This window comes from Schistocerca cancellata, chromosome 10 (assembly GCF_023864275.1).
Source record: "Schistocerca cancellata isolate TAMUIC-IGC-003103 chromosome 10, iqSchCanc2.1, whole genome shotgun sequence".
NCBI classification, from domain to species: domain Eukaryota; kingdom Metazoa; phylum Arthropoda; class Insecta; order Orthoptera; family Acrididae; genus Schistocerca; species Schistocerca cancellata.
Window position 1 is genome coordinate 121,658,209 of NC_064635.1, and position 25,105 is coordinate 121,683,313.

The following is a 25,105-nucleotide window of genomic DNA, read 5'->3' on the forward strand; positions in this document are numbered from 1 at the left end:
AAACACGCCACGATAAGACCACGAGACATTTTGCTGACACTCGCGTACTTCGTTAGAGCGACGAGTCAAATAATCTAATGGTGTGTGTACCGAAGGTCTTACAGTACGCACACCACGCTGTTCGTCAAATTAGTCACGAGCATTGTGTATAACCCGCTCCCAGCGAAGTGAAAGTCGTAGGATACTCTTAGCAGTGCCAGTTGTGTTGACAGTTCGAACGGCGCGGTCTATTGCCCGACGAATTTTAGCAGTTCTGAAGCGAATGCCGCGAAGTGTTTCCTTCAGTTTAGAAATCGAGTTGCACTCACGAGGGCTTAAGTCAGGAGAGCAGTCAAACAAATTAGTAACAGCTTGCTCTGTACATGCTTGACCATTGTCCTGCAAAATGATGGTCCGGTCCTGAAGAAAGTCTCATCACTTCTGCGTCTATGCTGTTCATTTTTAGAACGCGACCTATAACCAGTTTAGAAACAGAAGTTATGACACTGCTTGACCTGCCCATCATTTTGCAGGACAATGCTCAATCACGTATAGTGCAAGCTGTTACTGATTTATTTGACTGATGGGGCCGCTAACTGCTTTGCCATCTACTGCACTCCCCTGACTTAAGCCCTCGAGTTCAACTCGATTTCTAAACTGAAGGCAACACTTCGCGGCATTCGCTTCAGAACTGTTGCAAATTCGTCGAGCAATAGACCGCTCCGCTCGAACTGTCAACACAACTGGCACTGATAAGAGTATCCTACGACTTCCACATCACTGGCAACGGGTTGTACACAATGCTGGTGACTACTCTGAAGGTAAGTGTAACTTTGAAACACGTATCTATTTTGTACGAGCTGTAAATAAATAGCTGCCACTATTAAAGCTCCAACCCTCGTGTATGTGCATATCTCTATCCCCCCTGAACAGAATTGGGGAGAAAAGAAATTTGTGGCAGAACTTGAGTAAAAGAAGGGATCAGTTGGTATACCACATTTTGAGGTACCCAGGAATCAGCAGTTTAGTATTGGAAGGAAGCGTGGTGGGTAAAAATTTCAGGGGGAGACTAAGAGACGCCTATAATCAAGCATGTTCAAATGGATGTAGGCTGCCCTAGTTATTTGGAGATGAAGAGGCTTGCACAATATGAAGTAGCGTGGAGAGCTGCATTAAACCAGTCTTCTGACGGAAGACCACCACCACCGTCACAACAACAACATTCTATTCGTAAGTATTAAATACAAAACTAGAAAGTGTTCTGTGTTTCTTTGTTGCATGGGCGATGCAGAGAACGGGCGAGAGCTGATGGCTATTATTTGCACCTCACGAACTGGCTGGTATTAGCAAATATACATTGGAAAATCGGTAATGTTATTGTTCAGTATTATAGTCAATTTATAGTCTCGCTACGATACAGTACACATTATACAAGGCGTCGTAGGAGGATTGGTCAGTATTCAGGAATATGACAGGAACCACTATTAGAAGCGAAAAAGTGTAGTAAATATGAGGTCTAAAGGGCGTAGTTTAAGAGCTGTGATCACTTGTTCGTCTTCACTACAGTGACACACATCTCTTCTACTGAACAAGTGCTCATAACTCTGAAGGCATGCATTTTAGAGCCCATGTATACCAGACAATTTTTTCTTATTTTGGTTCATACTATCTCATCCCAAAATATGGAAGAGATTCATCTGACATATCGAAGATAGAGAAATAAGGTATGCATTTCAGGGTGTGCATTTTAGAGCACGTGTTTAGTAGTCTTATTTGCTCCGACGGTTCGTCTCATATCCATCATATCAGAGGCTATTTTGAAATACCTATTTTTGAACGATGATTCAAATGTGTAATGACATCGAAATCAAATTGAGTATCGACGAACGTCTTCTAAGCAAGGATATCTTTGACCGAGAAAAACATCGATAAAAACTATTTTTCTGAGTAATAAGCATTTTAAAGAGCAGTGTAACATGGGACTTCCTCCCAGATTAAAACTCTGTGCCAGATCAGGACTGGAAGCTGGGAGGTTTGATTTTTGCACAGAAGCACTTGCCTGCTGAAGGCGAAGATCTCATGTTCGAGTTCTAGGCCAGCGCAGTTTCAATCTACCTGGAAGTGTCAGACCCATGCACATTCCTTTGCAGAAAGAAAATTCATTCTGGAAAAAATCCCTTTGGCTGTGACTAAGAAATGTCTTTGCAGTATCCATTCTTCCACGCGTGTTAGTACTGCATGATAGGTAGGAGAATTTCTGTGAATTTTGGAAGGTAGGAGATGAGGTGCTGTGAAAGCAAAGCTGGGAGTTGAGGGGGGGGGGGGATGTCTTGAGTTGTGGTTTAATAGCTCAGTCGGTAAAACATTTGCCTATGAAAGGTGAAGGGCACAGTTATGAGTCCTAGTGTGGGATAAAATTTAAATTTGGTAGGAACTTTGAGATCAGAGCACAGTCTGCTACAGTGTGAAAATTCATTGGGGAAGCATAAGTACAGTACAATTGACTAATTACGCTGTGCAATAATCGAACTGTAAATTACATAAACTAGCTAATTATTATCATTTCCAATGTGTTGATAAGGGATATCACAAAGAAAATTGATACACAGCTTTGCTTATTGTTTTACAAATGCATTCATCCATAAAGGAAAATAGAAAAAATTATTGTCAACTTCATCATATTGGCAATGTGCTTTCAGTTCCAATTGGATATCTTGTTTACAAGGAAGCGTTCTATGTTAAGTATAAAATTCTTACTTGAAGTCACCATTTCAATGAATGTCACTGTCAGGTTTTTAGTGACCTTAAGGTTGTTCTCTTTCACTAATCACGCAGTTTAGTTTAGACTAAATGTTTTTGTTTCATTTGTGAATGAGACAAAAGTGGCAGAAAGGCAGAGCATATAATCAGTTAAGGGAAAAATTCCCACGGCTACTAAATCAAAAGCCAAAGAGGTCATCATCGTTGGCAGATTCGAGGACCTTTGGAAGATATGCAGTGCGATGAAATGTTACACGACGATGAGAATTTTACCTGGGGAAGCTTAAAAAATGTTTCAGCTTTAGGAAGTACCAGGACACAGATTTATAATGAGGTCGCGTAAGAAGTGTCGTGATGTTGTTAAAAGGTTGGCCGTAACATGTCTCAGGAAATGCACTTCCGTCATGATCTACTTCTACACTGACAATTGCTGAGCACTTACTAACGAACATGGCGAGCGATTTGATAAGAATATTGCAGTCATGGAGCAGAACTGTGCAGGGAAGTTGTCTGCTGCTATTTTGAAAGACTCAGTACTACTGGGCTGTTACTAGAAATGCTTCAGATCTAACCTAGCAGCGACAAGCCGAGCGGAAAGGCGCAACCGATTTATAGAGAGATCAAAAATTTATGAAAATGTCAGAACATTGATGATGGTAAAAGTGTTTATACTAGTGAATGGTTTATACACTCACGTTGAGAAAAAAAGAACAGAATAGCTTGAACGACGAGAGGTAGGACGTTCATATTCACAGGACATGTGCATTAGTATGTTCTGCAGAAATGATTAGCATTTCAGTCACCTCATTTCAGCATGTGTCCTGTTACCTAGTAGATACAGGGTCCGCAGTGGCCCCTGATAACTTTTTCCATGCGTGATGGCATCGACGAGTATAAGGCGAGAATGGCGTTCTGTAGTATAGCCATCATGCTGTATTCGCCTGGTTCCAATGTTCATCCGGGGTGGTTGGTGTTATGCTGGAACCAAGGTAGCCCCTGAGAGCCGGCAACCCATATTACACCACAGAGGACGAGGTTGTCTCTGTCCAAGGCGTACAAAAAGCACCATGGTAAACACCTGCTATTTACACACAAAATAATGGAAACAGACATTCCGAGCACTACTTCCTGCAGGGTGAGCTCGAGCCACGGCCTGCAGGAAGTATCACTAGGCCAAAACCTGACTGGCTGGAGACAGCAATTTAGGGGCTAGAACCAGCCCTGAAGTCCAGTTCACTCCAGATGCAGACCTCGTGTACTTCGACCACTGAAGATTACGCCTTCATCTCTGAATTGAACTCTTACTAGTGTGTGTATGTTACCACGAACCTTAGTGGAAATTTAGAAGGAACTTTTGTTTGGATCACTTAGGTGACTTTTACTGTCATCGTTATTGTTACCTTACGTTTGTTGTTCAGTCATCAACTTTGTGAACTTACATCAATAAAATTTGTCTTTGTGAAAAATTGTGAATTGTCAGTCACAACAGTTGGCATTGGGTCAAAGCACTGCACCTGTCGTTTCACCATATCTTAAACATTTTCGATTGGCGACAAGTCTGGTGATCTGGTGGAGCAGGTGAAAAGGCTGATATCCTACACGCGACCGTGTATTGTCTTGTTGAAAAATGGCTTTTGGGGTGTATTGCAGAAAGGGTATGACTACGTGTCACAGGATGTCATTCACATAGGTCACACCGGTCACAGTGCCCTAGACACGCACCAACTGCGATTTGTGGTTATACCCAGCAGCACCCCACACAAAAAGGCCTTTATCTTTTGTGGGAGTGCAGTCACTGTGATATCGCTCCCCCTGTCTATGGCGAACCAAAATGTGGCCATCATTTTCAAACAAACAGAACCTGGTTTCGTCTGAAAACACTTCATGTTACCGTTCCTGTCCCCAGTGACGTCATTCCATTCACCATTGCCGTCTAGCATGTTTCTGCACATTCGTCAAAGGTAGGCGGAGAAGTGAAGACGCGCACGTAACCCATGCCGTAATAAACGGCGGGGAGCTGTCAAACTTCATAGTGTATGATGTGTTCCACCGCTACTGCACTGTTGCGTCAGAGCCGGGGAGTGTACAGATCTGTCCTGCAATGCCATTCGGATGAGGTGTCGATATTCTCGAGGGGGGGGGGGGGGTCTGGGTGGTGCAACCTGACCCATCTCACCGTGGGCGGCCGCTGTGGCCGAGCCGTTCTACGCGCTTCACTCCGGCTGCTACAATCGCAGATTCGAATCCTGCCTCGGGCATGGCTGTGTGTGATGTCCTTAGGTTAGTTAGGTTTACGTAGTTCTAAGTCTAGGGGAGTGCCCTACTCTTGAGTACTGCTCGAGCGTTTGGGAACCCTATCAGGTCGGATTGAGGGAGGACATAGAAGCAATTCAGAGGTGGGCTGCTAGATGTGTTACGGAAATGCTTCAGGAACTCGGGCGGGAGTCTCTGGAGGAAAGGAGGCGTTCTTTTCGTGAATCGCTACTGAGGAAATTTATAGAGAACCAGCATTTGAAGCTAACTGCAGTACAATTCTACTGCCGCCAACTTACATTTCGCGGAAAGACCACAAAGATAAGATAAGAGAGATTAGGGCTCGTATAGAGGCATATAGGCAGTCATTTTTCCCTCGTTCTGTTTGGGAGTGCAACAGGGAGAGAAGATGCTAGTTATGGTACGAGGTACCCTCCGCCACGCACCGTATGGTGGATTGCGGAGTATGTATGTAGATGTAGATGTAGATGACCTCAGATGTTCAGTCCCATAGTGCTTAGAGCCATTTGAACCATCTCATCGTGTTCTGCTGCCTTCCGTGAACCATTCTGCACACACCCGTTGCACTGCCAAAACCATTCGTGCCACATGAGCAGCAATTTCCTGGTTGGATGCGTCACATTCTCTCATGCCGATAACACGCCTTCTTTCAAACTCACTGATTTGACCGTACAGCTCGGGCTACGCCTGCCTGCGTGTCCTCTCAGGACACACTGATTCATCACCTTCCGTTTACACAGACAACGAAAGCCGCAGGCACATTTTACTGGTAGGTGGTGTTGTGCCGCGATATCAGTGTTGACCTCGAACCCGCGGGCCGACATGTTTAAAATACTATTTCTGCAGTACATACTAATGTACATGTCTTGTGAATATGATTGTCCTACCTCTAGTCCTTCTAGATGTTCAGGTTTTCCTGATACTGGGCTACATCTACATCTATATGGATACTCTGCAAATCACACTTAAGTGGCTGGCAGAGGGGTGATCGAACCATCTTCACAATTCTCTATTATTTCAATCTCGTATAGCACACGAGCTCTGATTTTCCTTATTTTATCGTGGTGATCGTTCCTCCCTATGTAGGTCGGTGTCAACAAAATACTTTCGCATTCGGAGGAGAAAGTTGGTGATTAGAATTTCGTGAGAAGATTCCGTCGCATCGAAAAACGCTTTTCTTTTAATGATGTCCACCCGAAATCCTGTATCATTTCTGTGACACTCCCTCCCATATTTCGCGATAATACAAAACGTGCTGCCTTTCTTTGAACTTTTTCGATGTGCTCCGTCAGTCCTATCTGCTAAGTATCCCACACCGTGCAGCAGTATTCTAAAAGAGGACGGACAAGCGTAGTGTAGGCAGTCTCCTTAATAGGTCTGTTACATTTTCTAAGCGTCCTGCCGATAAAACGCAGTTTTTGGTTAGCCTTGCCCACAACATTTTCTAAGTGTCCTGCTGATAAAACGAAGTTTTTGGTTAGCCTTGCCCACAACATTTTCCATGTGTTCCTTCCAATTTAAGTTGTTCGTAATTGTAATACCTAGGTATTTAGTTGAATTTACGGCTTTTAGATTAGACTGATTTATCGTGTAACCGAAGTTTAATGAGTTCCTTTTACCACTCATGTGGATGACCTCACACTTTTCGTTATTCAGGATCAACTACCACTTTTCGCACAATTCCAGTATTTCTTCTAAATCGTTTTGCAGTTTGTTTTGATCTCCTTATGACTTTATTAGTCGATAAGCGACAGCGTCATCTGCAAACAACCGAAGACGGCTGCTCAGATTGTCTCGCAAATCGTTTATGTAGATAAGGAACAGGGAACGCATGAAATCACTTCTGTTTTACTCGATGACTTTCCGTCAATTACTATGAACTATGACCTCTCTGACAGGAAATCACAAATTCAGTCACATAACTGAGACGATATTCCATAAGCACGCAATTTCAGTACAAGCCGCTTGTGTGGTACAATGTCAAAAGCGTTGCGGAAATCCAAACATACAGAATCGATCTGAAATCCCTTGTGAATAGCAGTGAACACTTCATGAGAAAAACGAGCTTGTTGTGTTTCACAGCTGTACAACTAGTATAGCGGTATCGACTGTTAAATTCTTTATTCGTTATTGTTGTGGATTGGCAAGAGAGCCAACCCACTATGAGAGGAAGCCGAAAGGCACGCGTTTTAGCTCACGCAGGCTGGCGTGAGGTCTGGAACATGTCAAGGAAATGAGACTAGCAAAAAAGGACGTAGCTGTGGAATACTTAACTTTAATCCATAAATGGTGAACATCGCTCTTGACGGTACATGTTTTACAGCATCAATAGTAACTGGTAATGCCGCCTTGATAGGTCGTAGCAATTGACGTAGCTGAAGGCTATGCTAACTATCGTCTCGGCAAATGAGAGCGTATTTTGTCAGTGGACCATAGCTAGCAAAGTCGGTTGTACAATTGGGGCGAGTGTTAGGAAGTCTCTCTAGACCTGCCGTGTGGCGGCGCTCGGTCTGCAATCACTGATAATGGCGACACGCGGGTCCGACGTATACTAACGGACCGCGGCCGATTTAAAGGCTACCACCTAGCAAGTGTGGTGTCTGGCCGTGACACCACAGTTATAAATCAACAGATTTTTGTGCTTGTTTAATAATCTCCATAAGATTCTATTCAAATGATTTATCACCTCAACATTCACAATAATTAACCAGTTTCTTATGCTGCATGTTTCTAGTTTACTACTTGAATAAATACGTGTATTGGTGGTAAACAGAACATGTATTTCTGAAGATGCAGGTATGGATTTCCTTTAACGTTGGCTGTTTATCATAGTATGGCTTAATAACGGTAGATGTTCGAATATGTGTGAATTCCTAAGGGACCAAACTGCTGTGGTCATCGGTCCCTAGACTTACACACTACTTAAACTAACTTACGCTAAGGACAACACACACACCCATACCCGAGGGAGGACTCGAACCTCCGGCGGGAGGGGCCGCGCGATTCGTGACAAGGCGCCTCTAACCCGCAGCCGCTCCGCGCGGCAATAAAGGTAGAAATTATAAATTTTTATGAAAACTTGTTGTGTGATGTTATCCGTTCAATAAGCACCACACACTACGATCAATACTCACAGTACATACTCCCTATTCACAGGAGTACAAAAAGAAAGATAGTTCTGCTCTGTGAGAAATAGATGTCCGTAATACAGCCGCCTCAACGAACTGTCGGGTCTGGAGTGAAAAATGAACGAGTTCTCATTACGAGGGAAAGCACGCTTTACTTTCATTCTGGAACTGCTACTTTCAACATGAGCACGGCTGCTCACAAGCAGAGTGCGCGAAAAAAAACTCGTGTAACTTTCCACTGCACGGTGCATAACCCGACACTAGTATCAGGCAGTCCTCGAATGAGGCTGGAAGCAGACGGAGCGTGAGAGGTGAACGAGTTTGTAGGCGTGGAAACTATATTACTAACACACTATTCTGCAACCCCGCACAGTTGCAGATTACTTCCAGCAGCAACCAAAAATTGATTTACAATATTTCCCGTAATTACTGAAAAATTGGAAATTTGTGGTAAGGTCCTGTTGTGTTGGCAGAAGAGCCAACACCGTGTTACTAGAGGAGGCCGAAATGCACGCGTTTCAGCTGACGCAGGCTGGCGTGAGGAGGGAAGGACTATACAGACGTGAGGTCTGGAACATGACAAGGAATTAGAATTCAGAAAGCGGACGTAATTAGTTTGATACTTTACTTTAATCCATTAATGATGAACGTCGCTCTTGACGGTACATGATTCACAATATTATGTGTTCAGATTGTTGTTGTTGTTGTTGTCTTCAGTCCTGAGACTGGTTTGATGCAGCTCTCCATGCTACTCTATCCTGTGCAAGCTTCTTCATCTCCCAGTACCTACTGCAACCTACATCCTTCTGAATCTGCTTAGTGTACTCATCTCTTGGTCTCCCCCTACGATTTTTACCCTCCACGCTGCCTTACAATACTAAATTGGTGATCCCTTGATGCCTCAGTGATGTTCAGATTATAGTAACTAAATATGGCGCCTTGCTAGGTCGTAGCAAATGACGTAGCTGAAGGCTATGCTAAACTGTCGTCTCTCCGAATGAGAGCGTATGTAGACAGTGAACCATCGCTAGCAAAGTCGGCTGTCCAATTGGGGCGAGTGCTAGGGAGTCTCTCTAGACTAGACATGCCGTGTGGCGGCGCTCGGTCTGCAATCACTGATAGTGGCGACACGCGGGTCCGACGTATACTAACGGACCGCGGCCGATTTAAAGGCTACCACCTAGCAAGTGTGGTGTCTGGCGGTGACACCACAGGTCCTACGGGACCATGCTACTGAGCTCATCGGTCCCTAGGCTTATCCACTACTTAAGCTAACATAAACTTAACTTACGCTAAGGACAACACACGCACCCATGCCCGAGGGAAGCCGCGCGAACCGTGGCAAGCCACCTGAGACCGCACGGCTAACCCGCGCGGCAGTTATTGAAGGAATTTAAAAATTTAAAATGCTGTCATAATATACTCATGAACATGATCTTACGTTTGAAGTTCATCACAATAATGCAAGTATCGCAGTTAGAAAATGTGTATTGGTATCTCCTGAGGCAGTGAACGTGCAAATACTCAGCCTACATTCGTCTAGTATTTGAGACTGAGAGCACTTAGTGACTTCCAGCAAATTTCGCTCATAATTTCAAACCTTTATCAAACTTTTTCTCGCTGACACCCCCACAAAATGACGAAATAAGGTTTATTTTTTTACCACATTTTTGCTGTTCAGAACTTCGCCCGAAAGCATGACGTTCTACTTCATCATGTCGTCGTTACTGACTTTTCTCTCGCAACAAATTTTGCAGACAGTACTCGCATATAACACTGAATGTACCTGCATAATTGTGTCATTCTTCTACATATAACTCAGGAGATATGACGTCATAAAGCCGGCCGAAGTGGCAGTGCGGTTCTAGGCGCTAAAGTCTGGAGCCGAGCGACCGCTACGGTCGCAGGTTCGAATCCTGCCTCGGGCATGGATGTGTGTGATGTCCTTAGGTTAGTTAGGTTTAATTAGTTCTAAGTTCTAGGCGACTGATGACCTCAGAAGTTATGTCGCATAGTGCTCCGAGCCAAACCCATGACGTCATAAACATTGCGATGCGTGAAAAGCTAACTTTTGCTTAAAATGGAGGACAAATTACCCAGACTGTATTCATCCAGAGTTTCTTAATGAGAGCACTTACCGACTTACAACTAAATTTAAACATAATCACAAACCATTCCTAAACTTTTTCTCGCAAATAGGCATAAAGATAAATATTGAACACATCACCTCACTTGTAAAATAATCATAAGTTGAAGCTGTTTCATACAGGGGAGTTCGATTATTTCATTAATCAGATGTTTACTGGTCGTACGAGGGGCGTTTGAAAAGTCCGAGAGATGGCACGACCGGTGCGGATCATATTAGTAGCATTTTTGGAATGAACGCACACCAAGTTTCAGCCATATTGGTATATTTCTTTGTGTTTGGCATTCGTGTGAATTAAGGAAGTCCAGTGATTGTCAAAAAATGGACGAGAAGGAATTTCGTGTGGTGATTAAACATTATTTTATGAAAGGCAACACACCTCAGGAGACTAAAGAGAAGCTTGATAAACATTACGGTGAATCTGCTCCTTCGAATAGAACTGTTTATAAGTGGTTTCAAAATTTTCGGAGTGGGCACAAGTGATGCTGAACGTTCTGGACGCGCTGTGGAGGTTACGACTCCAGAAATCATTGATAAAATCCATGATATGGTGATGGATGACAGAAGAGTTAAGGTGCGTGAGATTGCTAGTGCTGCAGGTATCTCGAATGAATGGGTACATAATATTTTGCATAAACATTTGGACATGAGAAAGCTATCCGCAAGATGAAGATGGGTTCCGCGATTGCTCACGCTTGACCAAAAACGGAACCGTGTGAAATGTTGCAAGGATGGGTTGCAGCTGTTCAGGAAGAATCCGCAGGACTTTAAGCGTCGTTTCGTCACTGTGGATGAAACATGGATACATTGCTATACTCCTGAGACCAAGGAACAATCTAAACAATGGGTTACCAAGGGAGAATCTGTACAAAAAAAGGTGAAGACAATTTCTTCGGCCGGAAAGGTTATGGCGACTGTCTTTTGGGATTTGCAAGGGATAGTCCTCATCGACTATCTGTAAAAGGGTAAAACTATTACAGGTGCATATTATTCATCGTTAATGGACCGTTTGAAATCCGAGCTGCAAGAAAAACGCCAGCGATTGGACCACAAAAAAGTCCTTTTCCATCACGACAGTGCACCAGCACACACCTCAGCAGTTGTGGTCGCAATATTATTGGAAATAGGATTCCAACTCGTTTCACATCCCCGCCCTATTCTCCAGACTTGGCTCCCTCGGACTACTATTTGTTCCCCAATTTGAAGAAATATCTGGCGGGACAAAGGTTTTATTCAAACGAGGAGGTGATTGCAGCAACTAATAGCTATTTTGCATACTTGGACAATTCCTATTATTCGGGAGGGATCAACACATTAGAACAGCGTTGGACAAAAGGAGACTACGTCGAAAAATAAAAAAAGGTTTACCCTAAACACGTAAGTAGTTTTTATTTTTGTACGGACTTTTCAAACGCTCCTCGTTATTCTAAAAGAGGCGAATTTAATGGTCTTTTCCTCTTCAGAACCAGATTTGTAGTCTCATAGAAACTACAGTATTTAGAATTTAGGATTTATCGGTTCTGGACAGCACCGTCTGCCGTGTTATTTCGCTTCGAAAGTTGCAAAATTTCTTAACTTCGTCTACTTCGTGCTCCTCAGTTCTGATGCTAAAAATTAATTTCGTTTCTGCTGCTCCTCATTACTTTCGATTTCCTTCGGCTTAGCTTCTAGTACTGTTGAATTAGTACCTTTATTGTGTAACAATAAGTGTCTGTAAAACAGAGAGGTCCGCTGGGCCGTAAGTTACATCATGCGACCTAGGGACTTCAGCCACCAATAGAAATCACTCTAAAGATAGCAGCCATCTGAGCAATGTTGTGTAGAATTTCTGTTTACTTCTGTTAAAGCGTTTAATTTCTAGACGAGGCTTTCCACAATCTGTGCCATTATCTCTTAAGTATGGTGAGCAACAGCTGGCCAAATGGACAAGCAACGCTGGTTTCATCTCGTAGAGACTGAATAGGTATAATCGTTCATTACGCCAGTATCGCTTAATAATTACGTGAAAAAAATGTATGTGAAATCTTATGGGACTTAACTGCTAAGGTCATCAGTCCCTAAGCTTACACACTACTTAACCTAAAGTATACTAAGGACAAACACACACACACACCCATGCCCGAGGGAGGACTCGAACCACCGCCGGGACCAGCCGATTTACGTGAAGACTTCAAAAAGTAAGTTATTCATTATTATGGCAGACCAAGTAAGTTTTACTGAACGCTGCACTAAATTTTAAAGCGACACAGATGCATGACACTATTTTTGATCATGGTAACCAAGTCTCTGTACTCGACGGTTGGGGCCGCTGTGGTCTCGCGGGTCTAGGCGCTCAGTCCGGAACCGCGCGACTGCTACGGTCGCAGGTTCGAATCCTGCCTCGGGCATGGATGTGTGTGATGTCCTTAGGTTAGTTAGGTTTAAGTAGTTCTAAGTTCTAGGGGACTGATGACCTAAGATGTTAAGTCCCATAGTGCTCAGAGCCATTTGAGCCATCGACGGTTGGATCGTGACACAATCGTTCAGTTCCTCGACGATGGAAATTCGCTCCTCAGTCAGGGAGCAATTCGAGAACAGCTGTCAAAAAGTCCTTATCGCTGGAAAATATCTTTCCCCAAATGTTTCAGCGTGTTCTAAAGATGGAATCGCTAGATGCAAAAGCTAAGCTTCCCGATAAGCATCACCCACGTTATTGTGCCCTTGGTCAAATTGTTGGCTGGATACAATATAGAGTTCGGTCCATATACTGTCAGAATTTCACGGTGAATCTGTGTGCAATTTAGACGTTTCGCCCACGAGAATAGAACTGTTCCGTGTACTTCAACTTTGCGAGTACGTTCCAGTTGCCGTGCCATTTCACACGCGCGCTGTGATACGCCTGTTATCCATAACGAGACAGAAGTGTGTGTGCAGGAACACCCGCTCCCTTCTAACAATGCTCCACTCCTGTTGCTTAATGGCCTATAGTAGGACTGCTGATATTTTTAAAAATAGCGGGAGTCCGACATATCGATATTTAAAAAATATCATTACTGCCTCTCGACATATTGTGATACACCTGTTATCCATAACGCAACAGAAGTGTGTTTGCAGGAACACCCGCTCCCTTCTCACAATGCGCCGCTCCTGTTGCTGAATGGTCTATAGTAGGACTGCTGATATTTTTAAAAATAGCGGGAGTCCGACATATCAATATTTAAAAAATATCATTACATATAGAAGAAACTTGCCGATATATCGGCGGCATACATATCGACGTACTGCTATAAAAATATCGGTTTCGCATTGTAAATATACTGCCAGTTTTAGAGCTGCATATTTAAATACTGATTTATTATTAGATATTCTGTAAATCAACAAGTGAGCAGCCTGCATATCCCCCTTAGAGCAAGAACTGAAAGGAAAAGATATATGTTCACACTTGGCGATAACCACTTTGCTAACAATAGTAACTGCAGAATGAGATTTTCACTCTGCAGCGGAGTGTGCGCTGATATGAAACTTCCTGGCAGATTAAAACTGTGTGCCCGACCGAGACTCGAACTCGGGACCTTTGCCTTTCGCGGGCAAGTGCTCTACCAACTGAGCTACCGAAGCACGACTCATGTCCGGTACTCACAGCTTTACTTCTGCCAGTACCTCGTCTCCTACCTTCCAAACTCCGCTGCAGAGTGAAAATCTCATTCTGGAAACATCCCCCAGGCAGTGGCTAAGCCATGTCTCCGCAATATCCTTTCTTTCAGGAGTGCTAGTTCTGCAAGTTTCGCAGGAGAGCTTCTGTAAAGTTTGGAAGGTAGGAGACGAGGTACTGGCAGAAGTAAAGCTGTGAGTGCCGGACGTGAGTCGTGCTTCGGTAGCTCAGTTGGTAGAGCACTTGCCCGCGAAAGGCAAAGGTCCCGAGTTCGAGTCTCGGTCGGGCACACAGTTTTAATCTGCCAGGAAGTTTCATATCAGCGCACACTCCGCTGCAGAGTGAAAATCTCATTCTGCAAACATCCCCCAGGCTGTGACTAAGCCATGTCTCCGCAATATCCTTTCTTTCAGGAGTGCTAGTTCTGCAAGTTTTGCAGGAGAGCTTCTGTAAAGTTTGGAAGGTAGGAGACGAGGTACTGGCAGAAGTAAAGCTGCGAGTACCGGACGTGAGTCGTGCTTCGGTAGCTCAGTTGGTAGAGCACTTGCCCGCGAAAGGCAAAGGTCCCGAGTTCGAGTCTCGGCCGGGTACACAGTTTTAATCTGCCAGGAAGTTTCATATCAGCGCACACTCCGCTTCTGGAAACATCCCCCAGGCTGTGGCTAAGCCATGTCTCCGCAATATCCTTTCTTTCAGGAGTGCTAGTTCTGCAAGTTTCGCAGGAGAGCTTCTGTAAAGTTTGGAAGGTAGGAGACGAGGTACTGGCAGAAGTAAAGCTGTGAGTACCGGACGTGAGTCGTGCTTCGGTAGCTCAGTTGGTAGAGCACTTGCCCGCGAAAGGCAAAGGTCCCGAGTTCGAGTCTCGGTCGGGCACACAGTTTTAATCTGCCAGGAAGTTTCAATAGTAACTGCATTTAAATGGCACAATAAAAGGTGTTCGATGGGTCCATCGTTCAGTTTCATCACATATCGGATTCGTTCGGAATATTTCATGTCCACTTCCTGTTTTCTCATTTCTGCACATGTTGCAATTCCTATTGGTAGCGCCGAGCGCCGATTACGTCAGTATTTCCCCTCACACATCTCCGCCCACCGCAACGACCAGTCTTGTCATTTAGATTTTGTTTATCAGTTTCAGCAACGGTGTTTTAAGAATGTTGATATGAAGAAATAGCAACTTATGTGGTGTGTCTTCACATCGGAAAGCTTGTTATTCCATTCACCCCCACTCCCCCCCATTTACAATCGATATTCTTCTTTTGTGCCACAAATACTTGCTTCACACAGTCAAAGAGAAAGACTGGATGTGACGAAAACTCAAAAAGTAGTAAGCCTCCTTCACACAGTGAAATTATCCCTACTAAAATTTTTAAAGAACAACTTCAAATATTTTATAAAATAAAAAGAACGGTACTCGATATAACAGTTTTGTTATCGATATATCGGAAGGAAGATATCGCGATTAACAACCCTAGCTTGTGGGTGTGGAGTTGGAGCCTGACAGTGACCCAGACGTGTTCCATCAGGTTCAGACCAGCCGAATTTGAGGCCAACACATCAGTATGAATTCATTATCATGCGCCTCAAGCCACTGTAGCACTATTCTGGTCTTGTGACATGAACAGTTGTCATGCTGGAAAATGCCGACGAGCATGAAAGGGAGCATGTTTACCTTTGATTATTACCACGGCTGCTATGGAACCCCAGATGTACGAGGTGCTATCCAAAATTTTCGGGACTGGTGCTGCCATCTGTTGAAAACCTTACCTTTGGACTACACGGTCACTATCACTCTCGAAATAGTTGCCATCCGCATGTACACACCGGTCCCAGCGCTTCTGCCACTTGTCAAACGTTTTCTGAAAGTCCTGTTCTTTGAGGGTATTTATCACTGCCACCGATGCTTCTTGAATCCTCTCTAGAGTGTCGAATCGACGGCCTTTCATCTTGAGTTTCAGATTTGGGAATAGCGCGAAGTCACAAGTTGCCAAATCTGGCGAGTACGGTGGGTGGTGTACAACCGCCATGTTGTTTTTTGCCAAAAAGGTCCTGGTGAGCAAGGACGTGTGACAGGGTGCATTGTCGTGATGCAGCAGCAGTTCCCTTGATGCCAAAGTTGGGGCCTTCATCGCCACACGTTTTCAGGGAGCCGACGCAAAACGTCACAGTAGTATGCGGAATTCATTGTTTTGTTAGGTGGGACGAATTATTTGTGCACAATTCCCTTGGCATCAAAGAAAACGATGATCATGCTCCTCGCTTTGTTCTTCACCTGTCTCCCATTTTTGGGTCTTGAGAGCCCGGGCTCTTTCATTGGTATGATTGTTGCTTTGTCTCTGGGTCATAACCGTAAATCCAGCTCTCGTCGCCGATGGTAACCCGTGACAAGAAGGTTGGATCATCAGATGTGGTCTGACAAAGGTCTGTGCACACTTCAACACGCTGTGCCTTCTGACCGGCAGTCAAGATCCTTGGCACAAATTTTGCGGCGACACGATGCATGCCCAATTCATCAGTCAACATTCGTCCACATGTCTCATAACCAATACCCACTTCATCTGCAAGGTGATCCACACGAAACAACTGTTGAAGTTTGGCAACAATGTCTGGCGTTGTCCGGCTAACAGGCCTTCCAGTGTGAGCATTACCTTCGACGTCTGTACGGTCGGCCCTGAACCGAGCATGCCACTCAAACACACGCATACGTTTCATGCTCTTACCCCCAAAAACTTGCTGAATCATTGCAATGGTCTCCATAGCACTTTTCCTGAGATTCGCTATCCTATTCACGGATCCATCGTAAAATCGCCAAACACAGAGTATTACGGAAATCACTGTGGTCATGCAAAACGTCCTCTCAGCTGAATGCCACTCCGCACACTGACTCATCAGATATACAGCTCTCGCCACCTAGCGGTGCAAAGATCTACTAGTCCTACTTTGCAGATGGCAACACCAGTCCCGAAAATTTTGGATTCCACCTGGTATGTCCCCACAGCATAATATTTTCCTCACTTGCGTCCGTGGCGCGTTGCATGTTTCGAGCAACTGTTTGCTTGATTGATGGCGTATCCAGACAAGGCCATTGACCTGGCATAACAAGAAACCTGACTCATCCGACCACGCTACACCTCCCCATTAATCTGCGGTCCAGATTCGATAAAGGCCTGGCCGCTGCAATGCTAGTTGATGATGTCGTTGTGTCAACATGGGAACTCACAATAGTCATCTGGTGTGAAGTCCCATTTTCAACGATGGGCGCTGACCGGTGTACTCCGAAACACTCCTGCCCCTACCAGCACTGTACTCTATCGCTAGATCAGCCACAGATAGCCCTCTATGCTCCTTTACAGCGCGAGTAATCCTCCGACCGCCTATGTGATAAGGCGTGGACATCCAACATGTTTTCACCTACTCGTGGTTTCACTGTCCTTTACATACACACTCAGGACGATAGCTTCCGAAAAGCCGACCAGCTTCGTCGTTTCCGACATGCTCATTTGCAGGTATTACCACTCTGGAAAGTCGATTATTGTATTTCGCCGTTTGAGGACAGTATCGTCACTGGAATCGTTTCCCATTCGTGTCTACTCCGCTTATATTCACTCCAAGATAAAAAAGAGAAAGACGCACTCCGAAGAAAATATCCGAATGGCACGGAAATCGGTAGATTTGATGTACATGTACAGGCAAACAAATGGTTACAATTTCAGAAAAACTGTACGATACATTCAAGAGAAAGAGCTTCAAAAATTGAGCAAGTCAATAACGCGTTGGCCCACTGTGACCCTTATGCAAGCAGTTATTCAGCTCGGCATTCATTGACAGTGTTGTTGGATAGTACTGAGGGATATTGCGCCAACTGGCGCGTTAGAGTCGCGAAATCCCGAGCTGGTTGCAGGGCCCTACCCGTAATGTTCCAAACGATCTCAATTGGGGAGACATCCGCGACCTTGCTGGCCAACGTAGTGTTTGACAAACACGAAGTAGTAGAAACTCTCATCATGTGTGTGCACGAATTATTTTCCTGAAGTGTAAGCCCAGGATAGCTTACCATGAAGGACAACAAAACGGAGCACAGAATATCGTAAATGTACCTCTGTGCCATGAGAGTGTAGTTGATGACAACCAAAGGGGTCCTGCTATGGAATGAGAGGAGGATACTAGATGACTTGGACAGGATTTGTGATTGGTGTTATGAATGACAGCCAACTCTAAATCTAGATAAATGTAAATTAATGCAGATGAATAGGAAAAAGAATCCTGTAATGTCTGAATACTCCATTAGTAGTGTAGCGCTTGACACAGTCACGTCGATTAAATATTTGGGCGTAACATTGCAGAACGATATGAAGTGGGACAAGCATACAATGGCAGTTGTGGGGAAGGCGGAGAGTCGTCTTCGGTTCATTGGTAGAATTTTGGGAAGATGTGGTTCATCTGTAAGGGAGACCGCTTATAAAACACTAATACGACCTATTCTCGAGTACTGCTCGAGCGTTTGGAATCCCTATCAGATCGGATTGAGGGAGGACATAGAAGCAATTCAGAGGCGGGCTGCTAGATTTGTTACTGGTAGGTTTGATCATCACGCGAGGGTTACGGAAATGCTTCAGGAACTCGGGTGGGAGTCTCTAGAGGAAAGGAGGCGTTCTTTTCGTGAATCGTTACTGAGGAAATTTAGAGAACCAGCATTTGATGCTGACTGCAGTACAATTTTACTGCCGCCAACTTACATTTCGCGGAAAGACCACAAAGATAAGATAAGAGAGTTTAGGGCTCGTACAGAGGCATATAGGCAGTCATTTTTCCCTCGTTCTGTTTGGGAGTGGAACAGGGAGAGAAGATGCTAGTTGTGGTACGAGGTACCCTCCGCCACGCACCGTATGGTGGATTGCGGAGTATGTATGTAGATTAAGATGTAGATGTAGATGTAGAGGTGATCCTTGACCGTCACTCCTGGGTGTCGGCCTGTATGGCAGGCGACAGGCAGGTTTGTGTCCCATCACTGTCTGGGGTGTCTCCATACACGTCTCCACCGGTAATCGGAGCTCAGTTCGAAGCAGGACTCGTTACTTACGACAATTCCATTCCGGTCAGTGACACATGACTAGAGACGCCCTAGATGGATACCAACCTGACTGTCGCCTGCATTACCGTTCAAGGAACAAAGACCGTGACATCAATCTGTAGTAGAATTTTAGAACATGTTTTTGCTCGCGCATCATGTCATTTCTGGAAACCCAGAATCCACTCTGTAGGAATCAACATGGATTCCGGAAACAGCGATCGTGTGAGACCCAACTCGCTTTATTTGTTCATGAGACCCAGAAAATATTAGATACAGACTCCCAGGTAGATGCCATTTTCCTTGACTTCCGGACGGCGTTCGATACAGTTCCGCACTGTCGCCTGATAAACAAAGTAAGAGCCTACGGAATATCAGACCAGCTGTGTGGCTGGATTGTAGAGTTTTTAGCAAACAGAACACAGCATGTTGTTCTCAATGGAGAGACGTCTACAGACGTTAAAGTAATCTCTGGCGTGGGACCATTGCGTTTCACAATATATATAAATGACCTAGTAGATAGTGTCGGAAGCTCCATGCTACTTTTCGCGGATGATGCTGTAGTATACAGAGAAGTTGCAGCATCAGAAAATTGTAGCGAAATGCAGGAAGATCTGCAGCGGATAGGCACTTGGTGCAGGGAGTGGCAACTGACCCTTAACATAGACAAATGTAATGTATTGCGAATACATAGAAAGAAGGATCCTTTATTGTATGATTATATGATAGCGGAACAAACACTGGTAACAGTTACTTCTATAAGATATCTGGGAGTATGCGTGCGGAACGATTTGAAGTGGAATGATCATATAAAATTAATTGTTGGTAAGGCGGGTACCAGGTTGAGATTCATTGGGAGAGTCCTTAGCAAATGTAGTCCATCAACAAAGGATATGGCTTACAAAACACTCGTTCGACCTATACTTGAGTATTGCTCATCAGTGTGGGATCCGTACCAGGTCGGGTTGACAGAGGAGATAGAGAAGATCCAAAGAAGAGCGGCGCATTTCGTCACAGGGTTATTTGGTAAGCGTGATAGCGTTACGGAGATGTTTAACAAACTCAAGTGGCAGACTCTGCAAGAGAGGCACTCTGCATCGCGGTGTAGCTTGCTGTCCAGGTTTCGAGAGGGTGCGCTTCCGGATGAGGTATCGAATATATTGCTTCCCTCTGCTTATACCTCCCGAGGAGATCACGAATGCAGAATTAGAGAGATTCGAGCGCGCACGGAGGCTTTCCGGCATTCGTTCTTCCCGCGAACCATACGCGACTGGAACAGGAAAGAGAGGTAATGACACCGTTGGGTGGCTTGCGGTGTATAAATGTAGATGTAGATGTAGGTGCTTACGCGGACCATGCAGACGTAATCATCAGAGGCCAAGCAGATGGGATACAACTAGAGATGGTACTTGCAAAATATTGTTCCGCATCAGGTGCGAGGATAAATGAAAAGAAAAGTAAATTTCTAAATATAAACCGGCGTGCTAACTTGCGCATTGAGTGGGCGAACCATGTTAGTGAATACAAGGCTCTTGGAACGGCACTGACAACTTCCTTTTTAAAAGTGATAGCAATAAATTGGCGGGAGGTGGCAAGAAAAATCAAGGGAGCTTTGATTGAAAACTGTCAACGTAGCATAGACCAGTTCCCGAGAATACTGTTTATCAACACGTATATTTTATCCAAGGCCTACTACATAGCACAGGTTCTCCCCATCCCATCATTAGCGGCGAAGACGATCATGTCCACCTTAGCAAAGTTTTTATGGAAAGGGGAATTGTTTCGAGTGCCGGTGAAGACTGCAGTGTTGGATCCATGAGGAATGGGACTAATCGACATCAAGTCTGAAGCGATGGCGTTGTGTGTCAAACGAACATGGAGCACAATGTGTAACGATCCAGGGTGCATTACAGCAAAACTAAACGACATTGTCAGGCCATAAAGTGTAGAGCCGCCGATAACCATACAAAAAATAAGTTTTAAACTAAAACGTATTAGGGAGTTTTATCTTGAACTAAGCTACCTCAGCAAAAAGATTTTAAACTCCAAAAACGTTACAGCAAAAGGCGATTTTAGCTGAAAGACGGAAACATGAAAGGAAAAATAACATAGAAACTAGATATGCTGGAATAGCATGGAATGTAGCCTGGAAAAACATCAGTAGTGATGTACTTTCGTCTGACGCGAGAACAGCGTGGCACAACAGAATGATATTTTCACTCTGCAATGGAGTGTGCGTGGATATGAATCTTCCTGGCTGATTAAAACTGTGTTCCGGATCGATAGTCGAACTCGGGACCTTTGCCTTTCGCGGGCAAGTGTTCTACCAACTGAGCTACGCAAGCACGAGTCACGACCCCTCCTCATAGCTTCAATTCTGCCAGTACCTCATCTCCTACCTTCGAAACTTCACAGAAGCTCTTCTCCGAACCCTGCAGAACTAGCACTCCTGGAAGAAATGATATTGCGGAGACATGGCTTAGTCACAGCCTGCGGAATGTCGCCAGAATGAGATTTTCACTCAGCAGAGGAGTGTGCGCTGATATGAAACTTCCTGGCAGATTAAAACTGTGTGCCGGACCGAGACTCAAACTCGGGACGGTTGCCTTTGGCGGGAAAGTACTCTACCATCTGAGCTACCCAAGCACGACTCACGATCCGTCCTTTCTTCCAGGAGTGTTGAAAGGTTCGCAGAAATGGCTCTGAGCACTATGGGAGTCAACTGCTGAGGTCATTAGTCCCCTAGAACTTAGAACTAATTAAACCTAACTAACCTAAGGACATCACAAACATCCATGCCCGAGGCAGGATTCGAACCTGCGACCGTAGCGGTCCTGCGGTTCCAGACTGCAGCGCCTTTAACCGCACGGCCACTTCGGCCGGCGGTTCGCAGAAGAGCTTCTGTGAAGTTTGGGAGGTAGGAGACGAGGTACTGGCAGAATTGAAGCTGTGAGGGAGGAGGGGTCGTGAGTCGTGCTTTGGTAGCTCAGATGGTAGAGTACTTGCCCGCCAAAGGCAAACGTCCCAAGTTTGAGTATCGGTCCGGCACACAGTTTTAATCTTCCAGGAAGTTTCAGCGTGCTACAAGGTAGTCAATAAAATCATCAGCACTAATGAGCGTCTCTTTGCCATCGGTTTAAGTGACACTAACCTCTGCAGCAAATGCAGCCTCGTTGATAGTGTACCTCATCGGTACACATGTGGAGGTCGGATAATCAGCTGGAGATGGACCAGGGAGAAAATTGCTCAAATAACAAAAACTACAACAAAAAATTTACCGATTAACATTTTCTTCAGACCAGAAGAAAGTTGCTGCCCTCAGGCAAAAAATAACGCAGTGATTTGGTTAATGGGCAAATATACATTACATTTTTACCAATATTGGCAGTGTTGAACATACTGAATACAAAAGGTATATGGAAACTGAATTCGGAAAAACACTTAAGTATCCGAACCACAATAAGAAATATGGTAACATGCTCCGAGTTGTCTTCAACAGAATGGATACAGGTTAGGAAATGTGTATTTCTCGTGGATAGGGGATGAGTTGGGCCACGAAGTTGTGCCGCAAAGAGGCCCCACTGTCGCTGCCGAGCGTTCCCGATCCTAACCTCACCTGCAAGTCTCACATGAAAAATAAATCAGTAGTACTGTAAATACAAGAATATGACAGCAAACATCTGGTGTCTGTTATAAAGGAAGATCTTGAACTCCCTAAGGATGCGTTCAGAAGGCTGAAGCTGACAAAAAATAACAAGTCACTGAAGGACTTCGTCATGTTGCTGCTCGGGATTGCACTCCTGTCCACATAATTTACGCTGGAGGAAACTTAGGAACACACATCAAGGACTTACTGAATGATTAATTTGGGTCTGAGAAATGATGAGGAGGGACCTCAGGCTGCAGAAGAAGAAAATATGCATGTTGAACTGAAACCAGTTGAAGGCGACAGTGAAGATACTAAATGTGTGCTACTGCTAAATAATGAATATCATTTCTCATTCTATGAATGCTGTAATTTGTGACTACAATTATATGTCACCTTACTTACGTCATTTCATTGTAAGCTAGTCCGCCCCCGGTAGCTGAGTGGTCAGCGCGACAGAATGTCAAATCTAAGGGCCCGGGTTCGATTTCCGGCTGGGTCGGAGATTTTCACCGCTTAGGGACTGGGTGTTATGTTGTCCTAATCATCAGCACTTAATCCCCATCGACGCGCAAGTCGCCGAAGTGGCGTGAAATCGAAAGACTTGCGCCAGGCGAGCGGTCTACTCGACGGGAGGACCTCGTCACACGCCATTATTTATTATTATAGTAAGCTAGACATTTTTGTTACTGTTCCTGTGGAATAAAACAATATGGCCCGACGACTAAGGGTGATGGTCTGGGGTGCCATTTTATTTCACAGCAGAACTCCTTTGGTTGTCATTCAGGCGTCCCTACGGCACAGCCGTGCGCTGACTATATTCTGCACCCCGTTTTGTTTCCTTCAAGGCAAGCAATCCTGAGCTTACATTTCAGCTACATATTGCCCCCCTCCCCCCTCGCCCACGGCAAGAGTGTCTACTGCTTGTCTTCATGTTTGTCAAACCCTACGCTGGCCAGCAAGTTTGCCGGGTTCCTCCCCAATTGAGAACGTTTGGAGAAAGCGACTAACTCGTGATTTTGACGATCTAACGCACCAATTGGACAGAAATATCTGTCTGTGAATCAATGCCATGCCAAAAAAAATTGCTTGCATAAGGGCCAGAGGTGGGATAACGCGTCACTAACTGGCTCAATTTGTGTAGCTTGTACTCCTGAATATATCATCCATTTTTTCTAAAAGTGTAATCGTTTGTTGCCCTGTACATGTACATCACATCTACAGATTTCCATCATTCGGATACCTCTTTCAAGATGTGCTTTTTTCCGGAGGTACTGGGTGATCAAAAAGTCAGTATAAATTTGAAAACTGAATAAATCGCGGAAAAATTTACATAGAGAGGTACAAATTGACACAAATGCTTGGAATGAAATGGGGTTTTATTACAACCATAAAAAATACAAACGTTCAAAAAATGTCAGACAGATGGCGCTTCACCTGATCAGAATAGCAATAATTAGCGTAACAAAGTAAGACAAAGCAAAGATGATGTTCTTTACAAGCAATGCTCAATACGTCCACCATCATTCCTCAACAATAGCTGTAGTCGAGGAATAATGTTGTGAACAGCACTGTAAAGCATGTCCGGAGTTATGGTGACGCATTGGCGTCGGATGTTATCTTTCAGTATCCCTAGAGATGTCGGTTGATCACGATACACTTGCGACTTCAGGTAACCCCAAAGCCAATAATCGCACGGACTGAGATCTGGGGACCTGGGAGGCCAAGCATGACGAAAGTGGCGGCTGAGCACACGATCATCACCAAACGACGCGCGCTAGAGATCTTTCACGCATCCAGCAATACTTTTTTTTTGTTCTAATAAAACCCCATGTCATTCCAACCATGAGTGTCAATTTTTACCTCTCTATCAACATTATTCCTTGGTTTATTAAGTTTTCAAATTTATACTGACTTTTTGATCACCCGGTACTTGCCATGGCGCATCACGAACCAGCAATGCCATCAGGCAGCATTGACATTGGCGGTGGACAGTGGTCCTTGCGTTTTGGCTCATCAGTGTAGAATGTACCAAGCTAAACCATTGTTTTACAGTAGCGGGTTTTGAACAACCATTTCATATGAGATAAAACAGAAAAAATAAACTGTTTCGTTCCATATCATTTCTCAGAAAATCGTTTAAAAGAAGTCACGCAATATACAGGGTGGTCAGAAACTGTCCGAAAAGCTTGTAAGGGTACTGCGCGGTAGAATGTACTGAGAAATAACTGTTAAGTAAAAAATTCGCTACGTTGAGCCGTTTCCGACTTAATTAGTGTTGAAGTTAGCCTATGAAGTCGTTGCGCAATCAAATTGAAGCTGTCTGCCAGAGACCGGGTCGCCAGACATGGTTTTCTTTTGGTTTCCTAAAATCGAACAACAGAGCGATGAAAAATTGTACATGGGACAGTAGTAAAAGCAAATCCGAGCCAAAGATGGAGCAGTCTCGTCCGCTATGAGAGTAATAGCATTT

General features: G+C 44.5%; 1 protein-coding gene and 1 non-coding gene across 2 annotated transcripts in view; one reads left to right on the forward strand and one right to left on the reverse strand.

Annotated features, from left to right (window-relative positions):
* The window catches only part of LOC126106771 (probable H/ACA ribonucleoprotein complex subunit 1), a 122,276-nt gene that overhangs the window by 92,900 nt on the left and 4,271 nt on the right, over positions 1 to 25,105 (reverse strand). The gene's annotated exons all lie outside the window — the stretch shown is intronic.
* Positions 14,435 to 14,509, forward strand: Trnas-cga (transfer RNA serine (anticodon CGA)). The gene has a single exon. It is a non-coding gene; the product is annotated as a tRNA-Ser (tRNA).